The sequence below is a fragment of the Sus scrofa genome, chromosome 2, assembly GCF_054392235.1.
Source record: "Sus scrofa isolate SSC_HxYL_T2T_F1_AM1 chromosome 2, Sscrofa_HxYL_maternal_Yorkshire_Landrace_v2.0, whole genome shotgun sequence".
Taxonomy (NCBI): Eukaryota; Metazoa; Chordata; class Mammalia; order Artiodactyla; family Suidae; genus Sus; species Sus scrofa.
In genome coordinates this window covers 3967501-3981357 of record NC_139384.1, presented here as the reverse complement: position 1 = coordinate 3981357, position 13857 = coordinate 3967501, and the positions used below count along the sequence as shown (strand labels likewise).

The following is a 13857-nucleotide window of genomic DNA, read 5'->3' as shown; positions in this document are numbered from 1 at the left end:
GGGGGTGGCCCTGGCTGGCTCCATGACACATGGAGGGGGATGGAGGGGCCGCTTGCCCATCCCTGCACGAGTGTCCTCCCCACTGACCCAGCTCATATCTACCCGGAAACTCAGAATGTGAACTTATTTGGAAATAGGGCCTTTGCAGATGTAATTAAAGTTCTCAAGAGGTGATTGTCCTGGATTAGGGAGGGTCTGAAACCCAATTGGCTCCTTAGAAAGGTCAGAAGAGAAGACAACCCAGAGGAGGAGGCCATGCGGGGGGGACACAGAGGCTGGGGGTATGTGGCCACAGCCAGGGATGCCTGGAGCCCCCAGAAGCTGGAGGAGGCAGGGAGGATCCGCCCCTGGAGCCTTTGGAGGGACCAGGGCTCTGCGAAGCCCTTGAATTTGAACTTCTGATCTGCAGAACTGGGCCACTTGTAACACGGTCATGACTATTTCCTGTCTTCTGCACACGGTACAGACTTGAGAAACAAACACAAAGCTGAGGGCAAACTGCCTGAACAGTCGAACACGCACCTGCTGTTTCAGCAGGAAGGGTAGAAGCCTGTGGTCCACGATCCTGAACGACTCCTGGGCTTGTGATGGACGCATTTCATTGGCTTGTGATGGACGCATTTCATTGGCTTGTGATGGACGCATTTCACTGGCTTGCGACGGACGCATTTCATTGGCTTGTGATGGATGCATTTCACTGGCTTGTGATGGATGCTTTTTGTTCCGCAAGTGGGACTTGCACACGTGGTGAGTGCAAGGAAGACCTGGGTTGAGGGAAGGGCATGAGCAAGGACTGGCACCATGGGAGTAGGGCTGTAAAGGGGTGAACAGGGCTTTGGGGGGCTCAAGTGCAGGAAGATTTGCACGTCTGGGGAGGCCTTTGGATTTTGTTCTGTGGACACGCAGATCCATGAAGGTTAGAGTACGGCCATGATGTGCTGCGGTCTGACCCTGGGTGGGGTGGGAGGATGAACCCCAAGGGGGGATGTTGGTGGTGGGACCCCAGGGAGAGACTTAGCATTGCCCAGGTGCCAGGTGGGCCCAGCCACAAGCTAGTCATCCACTAACTAACTGATGGACTAACAGGCCAACCGATTAACCAACTAACCAACTAACCATCCAATCAACTTTCCCCTTTCTTCCTCCTTGTCTTCCTTCCTTTTAGTGGAGGATGTACCTTGTTCCCCCTGCAATGCACCCTCCTTCTGGCATACTTCACTTGGGCAATGGAGAGCTCACCCCGTTTTCTAAAAACATAGCCCATCTTCTGGCTTGTGTCCCTGGGTGGCGCAGCCGCCTTCTGTCCAGAGAGGGTTGACATCTGGAGGTGTTCTCAGAATACAGGGCGAGCCAAGCCTTGGAACAGGCTTTAGGGTGTCCCTAAAAGCTCCACGTCCATCTTGGTCCATGTTCCATCAAGAACCACAGCTGGGGGCTCCAGATTCCTTTGCCTGACTCGTTGGCCTGTTCCACCACCATGACTGAAAGTTTTAGCCCTGGCTGGGACCCTGGAGAACTTTCTCCATTCCAAAATCCTACTTCTTTACCCAGAGAAGAAGTTTCCAGGTTTATCAAGGATGGCAATTTCCCCCCAGGGAGGCACTACTGCAGTAGACATGGCCAAGGTGGGAGTTCCCCTGCTTCTCATTTATATATGAGGAAGCCAAGACTAGAAGTTGAGGGACTTGCTCAAGGCCATTCTGTCAGCCCAAAAGGAGGGGAACCAAGATTCAAACCCTGGCTCATGTGTTCCAGAGCTGGGAGGCTTTCCTGCCAGGCCAACGGGAGACAGCTTGTGTCTCCTGGCTGGGAGCCACCTCCCAACTCCCAGCTTCCCAAATGCATCTAACACAAAGCCTTGTCTCAGGGTGTCTGGCTTGTTTTTCAACTCCAACCTGGCTCAGGATTCTGTCTTGTTTGTTGGACACATTCCCGGTGAAGAAGTGGGTGGGCTAATAGCAGCAGAAGGAATCTGGGCTCTACCATCCACCCACCCATCCATCCATCCATCCATCCATCCATCCATCACCCTACCCACCCACCCACCCATCCATCCATCCATCAACCTACCCACCCACCCACCCACCCATCCATCCATCCATCAACCTACCCACCCACCCACCCACCCATCCATCCATCCATCAACCTACCCACCCACCCACCCATCCACCCATCTATCCACCCACCTTTCCATCCATCCATCCATCCACCTACCCACCCACCCACCCATCCACCCATCTATCCACCCACCTTTCCATCCATCCATCCATCCATTCATCCACCTACCCATCCATCCATCCATCTTCATCCATTCACCCACCCACACACCCATCCATCCACAATTTATCCATCCACCTCCTTCTATTTGTTGAGCATCTCCTTGTACTGGGTCCACTCTCCCTTCAATGCTGAGAGGGTGATTTACGAGGAAGGATGTGAAAACAATTGCAGAGAACACCCATCCCAGTGCTTCCGAAGTCTGGTTTCAGGTTTACATGCACTGCTTTGTACAGGACACCTCCTGTGTTCTGCCTCCCTTGGTCTCAACCCTTTTTCACTGCAGCCCTTTTTTCGACAACCAGTTGCACACAGATGGGCCCTGACGGCACCTCCTCTCGGCTGCCCCCGTGTCTGTCCTTTCTGCTCTGTGCTTCTCAGCCATCTGACTCATGCACAAGCCTAGAAGTGTGAGAAAGTTAACCCCTCTATGGCCACTCTTGATCATGGGGATGGGGGAGGGCAGCCCGTGGGCAAACCTCCCCCCAGACATGACTTGGGCTGACACTCGTGAGAGATACGTCTTATGTGGATTCTCAGAGGCCCCCCTCTGGTGCCCGCGATGGTGCCAACTTGATAGCACACCCTCAGATGTCAACAGCACGCCCTCAAATGGTGACAGCACACCCTCACCTGGTGACAGCACACCCTCACCTGGTGACAGCACACCCTCACCTGGTGACAGCACTCCCTGCCAGGCTCACCCTTCCTTTGCTCATCAGTTCGTTCACTTGCTCACTCATTCATTCTCTTGTTCCCTCCTCCAGCTTCCTTCCTCCAAGTTCCTTCCGGACTGCAATCACACCTGCCCTTCTGTTCCCTATGGTGATGGCCAGACATCAATACTGAACTCTTCTTGGTGTGCTGAGTGGAGGAGGCAGAAGTGTAATTAAAGGGATAGCTGCTGGAGCCAGACAGGCATGGGTTCCAACCCTGCCTCTTCCACTTTGCAGAAGGGAGAGTTTGGGCAAGCCGTTTCACCCCTCCAGGCCTCAGTTTCCCTATCTGTAAAGTGGGCATAAGAACGCCTACCTGAGGTGTCGCCGCAGGGATGTGAGGAGACCTCACACATCAGGCGCGGAGCCTAGTTAGTGTGCTTGTGGTCAGGGCGAGGCTTTGGCTGCCGCCGATGGTGAGTGGGTGCAAGCAGACTCAGGCAGTGGGGTTGGGCTTCTGGGACCTGGCACCTCTATTCTGTTGGCCTGCCCTAGTCCCCGAGGCTACCCAGCACGCCCCTCAGCCGTGGACACAGCCAAGAAAATCAGCAGCCTATGGCTTGGCTCGGCGGTAGGAACCCAAGGAAACAAATACCTTAGTCGTCAGGAGGGGTCGGCCTCTTCCCTCCCGGGGGGGCCGCGGCCAGCAGGCCTGATGCGGTCATCAAAGGCATTGGTGAGGCAGAGAGCCTCGCCCTGGACGGGAGATAGTTCCTTGGGAAAAATATTGCTCCTTTATGTGTGTGACAGCCGGTTATGAAATGAGAACTTTTCAGAGGCTAAAAGAAACCCACCCCAATCTTTGGAAATCTCTGCCCGCCCTCATTCAAGTTCCAACAGCATTTCCCTGCCGACGGCTCATGAGTCACAGAGGCTAAATTTGTGACTTTCATACCCCTGGACTCGGATATAAAGATAACGAAAACTTTCCAGTAGGACACATGCCTGATTTCTGAGGACTTGCTGAGGGGCTGGGCACCTGGTGGGGGGAAACGCGAGCCTCTAAGCGTCCATCTCATTTCCTTGTGTCATTCTCACATTGTGCCTGAGCACAAGACACTCTCATCCACCCATTTGACAGATGGAGAAGTCGAGGCTCTGGAAGGGAAATAGCTTGCGGGACACAATGCAGCTGGGAGTAGAGGGGCTGGGACCTGCGGTCAGGCAGCCAGCCTGCATGGCTTGCATCACACCTTCCTCTGCTCCCACCTGGGTGCTTGGGCTGCCCTCAGAATCCGATGGCTAGTTGCCCGTCCTGGCTGTGGAGGGCTGAGGGTTGAGGCTGAGGATGGGGGGCTGAAGGGAGCTCTCTGAGCTGCTGGTTCGTGGGTGGCCTGCTGCATGCTTTCATGAGCTGCCAGCGCCTTGCAGCCCTGGTCCTGAGGCTGGGTGGGGTCAGGTGGGGACACGGGTCCTCCCATGGCTGTGGCCCTCGTTCTTGGAGGGAGAGGCCCAGGGACCCGGGGGGAGGGCCATCTCAGGTTTGGAGGGCTGGGTCCCCCTAAACGCCCCATCCAGCAGACAGCTCCCCGCTGCCCAGGCTGACCGGGGCCGTCCTGCCTGGAGCCAGCCTGCCCAGCCTCGTCTGGCCTGCCTGCGCCATGCAGCCCATTGGACTGTCCCCATCTGTTTCCCTGTGGAGTCTGGCGGGTGTCCCCTGGCCCGGGGCCCAGCTACAGCCTGGGAAGCACCAACCTCCATCCATAGCTCTTTGTTTTAAGGTTTTATCCACTCGGTGAATGTTGGGCCAGTCAGGACCTCAGAGGGCATCAGGTCCGGACCGCCGTTCCTCACTGATGGGGAAACCGAGGTACAGAGAAGCAAAGGGGCAGCTGGGTGGCAAATTCAGTTGGTCTTGTGGTCTTCCCAAGCCCCTGCTGGCGAAAACTGCTGCACCCAGTGTGGACGCTGGATGGGGGAGGGGCCTTGGGCATCATCTGGACCAGTTTGGGCTCTGCCGAGGGGTCTGCTGGCCCAGCAAGGGAAGAGGCCAGGAGCTGGGGGCCTGTCGCCCACGGCACCCGCCTCCCTGGCACACCGACGGGGCTGACATATGTGTGTGCTTGGCTGCAGGGAGCGGCTCACCCACCCCATGCCTCCGTCTGCCGCGTGTGTGGCCCCAAGCCGAGGACCCACAAAGCCGTGTACCACCTCCTGACGTGGCTCTGGATGACCAGCCTGGGAGGGGAGCTGGAGAGCCCTGCTGCCTGCGGTGGACTGTCCGGGAGAAGCCACGGTGACGACAGGAAGAGATGTAACAGCTGATGTGCACGAAGCCTCTACTGGCACAAGTCACCGTGCGTGCTGCTCACAGCAGCCCCGTAAGGGACCTGGACTACTAGTACACCCATTTTACAGGCGGGGAAATGGAGGCACAGAAAGGTTGGGTAACTTGCCCACGTTCACATGGCCAGTAGGGCTGGAGCTGAGATTTGAACCCATTTCTACTCTTGAGAGCTACTCAAACTCCACCTTCAGAGAGGGGGCGTGATGAGAGGGATCTGGGGAAGCTATGAGGCTGGAAGGGACCTTGAGCCTGCCCCAGTGTTTGCTGGGGGGGAAACACGGCCCTGCTCCCTCCTGCGGCCCCGCCCCCTCCCTGCGGCCCCGCCCCTCCCTGCGGCCCCGCCCCCTCCCTGCAGCCCCTCCTTCCCATGTGATCCGAGTGAGGGGAGGACGTGGCTCCAGTCCCAGTGCTCCACCCGGCCTGTGCTGGGCGCCCCCAAACCACTGGCCTTCTCCACCTGGGCTTCTCATCCCTAAAGGGGGCCGAGAATAGCAGCCAGGCGCCTCTCCAGGCTGTCACGAGGATGGGATCAGATATAGGTGTGGAAGCCCCAGGAAAGCCCAGCTCTCCTGCTCCAGCCGCTTGGCCGCCAAGAGGGGTCTGGCTCCCTGTGCCAAGCCACACCTCCCCCCCACCCCCTATCTCCCCACCCCCGCCATGGTCGGACCCCGAAAGGTGGCAGGACTGGACACATTCTCTCTGTTGAAGGCTCCGGCCTGCCTGGGTCGCTGTCCTAGGATTTCTCAGAGGTCAGGCAGGTGCCAGGAGGGGAGAGTCCCCTGCCTATCCCCAGCCGTGCACAGGAGCAGGGCCCTCCCCAAGGCTTCCCTATGTCCCTATGCCTTGAATCTCATCCTGAAAACAAGGACCTCGGACCTGCCGACCTGCCAGGTTTCTTCCATCTTCAAGATTCTATCCTCCCGCTGAACCGAGGACCCCTGCGTGGCTGCTCCTCCCAGCCCCCCGCCAGAGGCCCCAACTCTTGCTCTTCCTTCTCGAAGGCAGAAGGTGCCGTTGATGGAACCTCCTTTTCTGGGGATCGAGGCCCTGTTGCCCCCAGAAGCTGGGGCACTATTGTGCAGAGGGGTGGCGTTGATAGGTGTGACGGTCCTGGGACTGAGCCCCTCTTGGCAGAAAGAGAGCCTTACACAGGGGCCAGCAAAGAGGGTTCAGATTTGGGAAGGCGGATGTCAGGGACAGAATTCTCCAGAATGGCGCCATCCAGTAGAGACTGTAGGCAGGCTGTGAACCGGAGCTGCTGGTTTGATGTCACATTATAAGAAAAGAACAAACGGGCGAAGTTTATTATTATTATTATTATTTACTATTATTATTATTTTTAAGGGCCGCACCTGCAGCAGGTGGAGGTTCCCAGGCGAGGGGTCAAATTGGAGCTGGAGCTGCCGGCCTACACCACAGCCATGGCAACCCCAGATCTGAGCCACATCTGTGACCTACACCGCAGTTCTTGGCGATGCCGGCTCCTTAACCCACTTCCAAGAGCGGCCAGGAATTGCACCTACATCCTCATGGGTACTATTCGGGAGCCACAAAGGGAGCTCCCAGGTGAAGTTTATTTTAATAATATATTTCATTATCTCAATACCTGCAAATGTGATCATTTCAACACGTAAATCCGTTTAACATTCCGAGTGAGATACTTTTCACTCTTTGTTCACAGAAGACCTTTGAAACCCAGCACATCTCATTGTGGACCAGCCACATCCCATGTGCTCCATGGCCATGGGTGGTGTGGTCGCCCTGGTGGACGGCACAGCTCTGGGGATGGAGATGGATTTGAGACCCACCCGTACTGCCAGCCGGCCATGCCACTTAGACTTAAGGGATGCCAGGCTCTATTCCAAGAGCTTTCGGTGTAGTAACTCACGCAATCATCGTTTCCGTTTTTTTGGTTGACGAAATGGAGATCCAGAGAGGTTAAGTAATTTGCCCAAGATCACACAGCTATTGAGAGGTGGAGCTGGGTTCTGAACCCTGAGTTTTATTTGCTAGAGTGCTTTATAAACGGTTACACAAAGCCTGATCATCAATCAATCAGTGAGTCAATTCTTAGAGCAGCTCCCCTGGAACGGGGCTGAGCTGTGGAAGGGCTCTGTGCTCTGGGGATTCGCTGCAGTTCTGAAGATGCTCATTGGCTGCCTGCATCGTGCCAGCTAAAGAGCAGCCTGGGGCAGAACTGGCTTTTTCTCCCAGGACCAGCTTTTCTTCGCTTTCCCACGGAGCCCCTTCCCGCTGTCAGGTGTCCACCCAGGGCCCCAGTGGGCTGGGCTCCCCCACCCCAGCCTCGCCCCGAGAGCTGGCAGGTTCAGGCTGAGACCTGCGGCAGCCTGGGCATTCCTGCAGGTGGGGGAGGCTGGGCCCGCGTCCACGGATGAAGTCTTGCTGCCCCGCCCGCCCTGTCGCCGGCTGGGACTTCTGCCTGGGAATCTATAGGATGCTCCCTCAGCTCTGGGGCCTCCTGGGCCCCTGCAAGCAGGTGTGGGTCTCAGCAGCCGAGATACCTCTTGGTCTGGGTTTGGTCCCTTCTTCTCCCACCCACTGAAAAACCAGTGACAATGATTTTTTTTTTAATTTTTATTTTATTTTATTTTTTTAGTTTTACCGAATGTAGAAGTGAGTTGGGGCACTCACTGGATTCGTACACAGGTCTACACCACGGAACTACACGAGGTCAAAGTCTTGGACTGTTGCAGCCCCAGCAAGGCTGCCCTGGTTCCTCTCCCAGGCAGTCCCCTCGGCCCCCGCCTGATCGCTGTCCCCTCCACGTGTTAGTCCTGCCCATCTCTGAACACCGTAAAAATGGACTCATTTAGTGTGTCTCCTGTCTCTTGAGCGGCATCATCTTTTGGGGATTCAGCCGTAGCCACAGCTTGCTCTTGTCGGGATATCGCCGACTCTCAGCCCTTTCGAGGACTTCACTGCGGTTTGTCCACTCACCTGTTCGTGGACATGGGACCTGCTCCTGGCCTTGGGCTGGACGTCATTAACAGAACTTCTGCGAGGCTTCCTGTGGACCTTTGGTGGGAACACGCCCCGTTTCTCTTAGCCGGGAGCTGCCGGGCAGAGGGTCCCCCAGCTTTAACCTTGGGAAACGCGACCCCTCAGCCTCCCCAAGGGGTCTGCTTCCTTTTACTCTCCCAACAACAAGGCCTGAGGGTTGTGGTTGTCCACATCCTTGCCTAGGTTTGGTATCGTCTGTCTGTCTATCTCTCTCTCTATCTTGTCTTTTTAGGGCCGCACCTGCAGCATATGGAGGTTCCCAGGCCAGGAGTCCAATTGGAGCTGTAGCTGCCAGCCTACACCACAACCAGAGCAATGCCAGATCCAAGCTGCGTCTGTGAGCTACACGGCAGCTCACGGCAATGCGGGATCCATTCCCCCCCTGAGTGAGGCCAGGCATTGAACCCGCATCCTCACAGATGCTAGTCAGGTTCGTTACCGCTGAGCCACAAAAGGAACTCCTCCAGCGGTAACGTCCTGAACGACACATCGCCACCAGGATGCTGACATGGATGCGGTCCGTTTACAGAGCACCCGTCACCACCAGGATCCCTCATGTTGCCTTTTCACCACCGCCCTGCCCCTCCTGTGCCACCCTCCTCCTCGATTCCTGGCAGCCACTGTTGCCCCAATCAGAACTGCAACAGATTCACCATCGGTCCTCCATGCGATAACTTTGTCATTTCGAGAATGTGATAGAAAGAGAACAGTGCAGGAGCTTTTTTCCCACCCGGTGCACACCTTTGGGGGGGCATCCAGTCTCTCTAGGCATCAATAATTTGTTCCTTTCTACTGCAGAGTAGTGTTCCCTGGGAGTGGGTGGGCCATGGTTGTTTCGCTGCTGCTTCTTTTTTTGGTTCAGGTTTTAAATTTAAAAAAAATTGAAGTATAATTGATTTATAGTGTTGTGTTAGTTTCAGGTGGACAACACAGTGATTCAGTTACACAGGTAAATATTTGTATATATATTCTTTTTCAGATTCCTTTCCTTTATAGGTTATTACAAAATATCAAATATTGTTTCCAGGTTGTTTCCTTCTTTACTGTTAAGTTTTAAGAGTTTTTTTTTTAATTTTTATTTTTTAATATATATCCAGGAGTTCCGTGGTGATACAGCAGCAGGTTAGGGATCCAGTGTCGTCACTGCTGTGGGCCCCGGGTTTGATCCCTGGCCCCGAAAACTTCTGCATGCCACGGACATGTCCTATATATATACTAGACACGTGTCCTTTGTCAGATATATAGTTTCTTTAAAACCAGTTTATAGCTTGTCTTTTCATCCTCTTAACAGGATTTTTGGCAGAGCCACCGTGTTTAGTCTTGTTACTGCCCAGTGCACCACGTGCTCCTTTTAAGGTTGGTGCTTTGGGTTCAAGTCTAAGAACTTCTTGTCCAGCTCAAGATCCTAAAGAGCTTCTCTCCTGCTTTTTTAAAAAGTTTGATAATTCTACTTGTTATACTTTTATGTGATCCATTACAAGTTGAATATTGTAAAAGATGTGGAAGTTTTTTTATTTTTGTTTGCTTTTCTAGGGCCGTATCCGTGGCACATGGAAGTTCCCAGGTTAGGGATCGAATCGGAGCTACCGCTGCCGGCCTACACCACAGCCACAGCAAACTCAGGATCCGAGGCGCATCTGCCACCTACACCACAGCTCACAGCAACGCGGGATCCCTGACCCACTGAGTGAGGCCAGGGATCGGACGCACATCCTCATGGATACTTGTCAGATTCACTTCTGCTGTGCCACAGTGGGAACTCCAAAGATGTGGAACTTAAGCCAGAGCTGTGTAGTTGCTCCGGCATCATCTGTGAGAAGTGCTACCTTGCCTCCCCCAAATTGCCTTCGAACCACTGTCAAAAATTAGCGGGGCGTATTTGTACGGGTATGTTTCTGGTTTCTTGGTTCTGCTCCATGGATCCTTGTGCCTACCCCTCTGTCAGCACGACATGGTTTTGGTTGTTGTATCTATATAGGTCTTGAGATCGGGTAAACTGATGTCTCCCATTTTATCTGTCTCTTTCAAAATTGTTTCAGCGATGCTACTTCCTTTTTCTTTCTCTATACGCTTTGGAACAATCTTGTCTATGCCTACACCGTTCTTACTGGGATTTCGATAGCAATCTCTGTATGTCACTCAATACCGTTATACCAGTGAATTAGAACGGACGTCTTTATTACGTTGACTCTTCCAATCATGAACGTGGCTGTCCATCTCCACTCAGTCATCTCGTCCTTGATGTCCCATCAGAGCTGTGACGCTTTCAACCTCTAAGTCCCTACATGTTTTGTTAGATTTAACCTAAGCATTTTTTTTTTTTTTTTTTTGGCTGTGCCTGCAGCATGTGGATGTTCCTGGGCCCGGGCCTGGGCAGTCACCACCGCAGTGATCCCGGCTGCTGCGGTGATAACACACCAGACCCCCACCCCACGGAGCCATCAAAGAACTCCGGTATTTCCTTTTTGAAAACGTTTGTATGTTTATCTTGTATCCAGTGATGTGGCTGCTCTTGCTTATTAGTCCTAGGAATCATTTTCTTAATATTTAACTTTGATTCCTTTATTTATCCATAAAATACTTTGATTTTTTGGTGTAGATTCCTTGGGCCTTTTGACACAGACAATCATGCCATCTGCTTTAGGACGAGTTGTTTCTCTCTTCCTCCGTGTGGCTTTCATTGCCTTCTCTTGCCTTGCACTGGCCATAACTTCCAGCACTATATCAAGTAGGAGTGATGAGAGCGGACTTCCTTTTCCCAATCTTGGAAGGAAAACATTCACTCTTTTACCATTAAGGCTTACGTTAGTTAAGGTTTTTTAGATGTTCTTTATCAAGTTGAGAAAGGTCCTCTCTGGTCCTGCTTATTTCAGAGTTTTTACCATGACCTCATGCGGAATGTTGACAGATGCTTTTTGTAGATTGAGTAACACAGTCGTGTGATTTTTCTTTAGCTTACTACTCTGCTGGACTATATTGATTAATTTTGAGCCTTCAGCAAGCCTTGCATTGCTGAAATAAACCTCATTTGGTCCTCGTGTTTAATTCACATGACGTATTGATGAATTATACTTGCTAATAGCTTTTAAGGGATTTTTGTGTCTGTATTCATCAGAGATATTGGTCTGCAATCTCCTTTTCTCTTTCCTGTTCTTTCTTTTCTTCTGCTTTTGTCGAGTTTTGGTATCAGCATAAAACTAGCTTCATAAGATGAACTGGGGAGTTCCCATCGTGGCTCAGTGGTTAACGAATCCGACTAGGAACCATGAGGTTGCGGGTTCGATCCCTGCCCTTGCTCAGTGGGTTAGGGATCCGGTGTTGCCGTGAACTGTGGTGTGGGTCGCAGACGCAGCTTGGATCCTGCGTTGCTATGGCTCTGGTGTAGGCCGGTGGCTATAGCTCTGATTAGACCCCTAGCCTGGGAACCTCCATATGCTGCGGGAGTGGCATTCAAAAGGCAAAAAAGACAAAACATAAATAAATAAATAAAAAATAAAATAAAATAAAAGGAACTGGGACGTGTTCCTTCCTCTTATATTTTTTGGAAGATACTGTGTCGAATTGATGTCAATTCTTCTGTAAACCTTTGGTAAAACTCTGCAGTGAAATCATCTGGGCGTGATGGTTTTTGGAGGGGAGTTTTTGAAATTACACATTTCATTTCCTTAATCAAGCTATTCAAATGATCTATTTCACACTGGGTGAGTTGTCCTTTTTCAAGGAATTAGTCAATTTCACTTACGTTGTCAAATTTATGTTTCCAGTATTCTATCTGTTTGGTACCTCTAAGAACTGTAGTAATATCTCCTGTTTCACTGCTGATATTGGCAATTTGTAACTTCTGTCTTTATTTCTTTGTCAATTTTGCCTCTAGGCTTGTCAATTTTATTGTTCTCAAGGAACCAACTGTTTCTTTGATTTTTTTTATTCATTTTCATTTTTCAATTTTAAAAATTTCTGCTCTTGTCTTTATTATTTCTTTTCTTCTGTTTTCTTGAGGCTTATTTTTACTTTTTTTTTTTCTCTAGGTTTTTGAGGTGGAAGCTTAACTTATTGATTTGAGATGTTTCTTTCTTTTCTATTGTTTGGATTTAGTGCCACACAGTTTCTTCTCCGCACTGCTTTAGCTGTGTCCCTCCAACACTTGTATGCTGTGTTTTCACTTGCATTAAGTTCGACGTATGATTTGAATTTCCCTTGAGACTTCTTCTTGGACTCAAAGATCATTTAGACTTGGGTTGTTTCGTTTCTCAGCGTTTAGAGATTTTCCTATCTTGCTGTTATTGATTCCTAGTTTGATTCCATCATGGCTGGAGAACCCACTCTGTATGATTTTTATTCTTTTAAATTTGTTGAGGTTTGTTTAATAGTCAGGATATGGTCTATCCTGATGTATGTTCCATAAACACCTGCTAAGAATGTATGTTGGGGGGAACGTTGTGTAAATATCGATTAGATCCTGGAGTTGACGGTGCTGTTGGTGCTTCTGTTTCCTTGTTGGGTTCCTGTCTAGTTGTTCTAGCAGTTATGGGGAGAGGGATGTGGAAATCGCCAAGAGTAATTCTGTATTTACTTATTTATCCTCTCGTTTCTATTGGCTTTTCTTTTGCACTTTCAGGATTTTAGGTTGCCTTTAGTTTTCACAAGTTTAGTTAGTATGTGTCTTGGTGTGGACTTCTTTGATTTATCCTATGTAGGATTTACTCAGATTTTTGAGTCTGTAAGTTTTATGTCTCTTTGCAAATTTGGGAACTTTTCAGCCATTATTTCTTTGAGTACTTTTTCATCACTGTCATCTTTCTCTTGCAGTTCTGGGACGCTGATGACATGAATGCTAGGTCTTTAGTTATAGTTCCACAGGTCCCTGAGGCTCTGTTCATTTTTCTTTCAGTCTGTTTTCTCTCTGTTGTTCAGATTCAGTAATTTCTATTATTCTATCCTCTAGTTTACTGATTCTTTACTCCATCTCTTCCATTCTGCTGTTGAATATGTCAGTGTGTTTTAAATTTCAGTTATTATATTTTTCGGTTCTACATTTCCAATTTGGTTCTTCTTTATCTTCTCTTTCTTTGTTGAAGTTTTCTATTTTTTTTTCATTTAAGTGTATTTGTAATTGCTTATGGAAATAGCTTATCATGGCTGCTTTAAAATCGTTGTCAAATCATTCTAATATTTCTGTTTTGCTGGTGTTGGCATCTACTGATGGCTATTTTTCATTCACTTTGACAGATCCCTCATTCTTGGTATGTTGAACGATTTTCAGCTGAATCCTGGACATTTTTGTATCATATTCTGAGACTCTGGTTATAGTTGGACCCTCGGTTTTAGCTGGGCTTTTGGACACCGCTCATTAATGTCGGGTGGAAGTAAACTGAATTCTTACGCATGGTGAGTGTTAGAGGTAAAGGTTGATTTTCCTACAGGCTCTCTGGTCCATGTAGCAAAATTCATTTAAAAAATCATCCTTTTCTCCCTTGGGTCACTGTGGTCCTTGTGGGTTAACCAGAGAACTGGGCAGGTGTGGATCAGTTCTAGATGTTCTGCTTCATCGTTTTG

At 50.6% G+C, this 13857-nt stretch overlaps 1 long non-coding RNA gene across 1 annotated transcript; it reads left to right on the top strand.

Annotated features, from left to right (window-relative positions):
* Nucleotides 1–504: 504 nt before the first annotated feature.
* LOC146405028 (uncharacterized) lies at nucleotides 505–8471 on the top strand. The gene is made up of 2 exons (XR_014839182.1): nucleotides 505–747; nucleotides 5067–8471. It is a non-coding gene; the product is annotated as an uncharacterized LOC146405028 (long non-coding RNA).
* Nucleotides 8472–13857: the final 5386 nt, after the last annotated feature.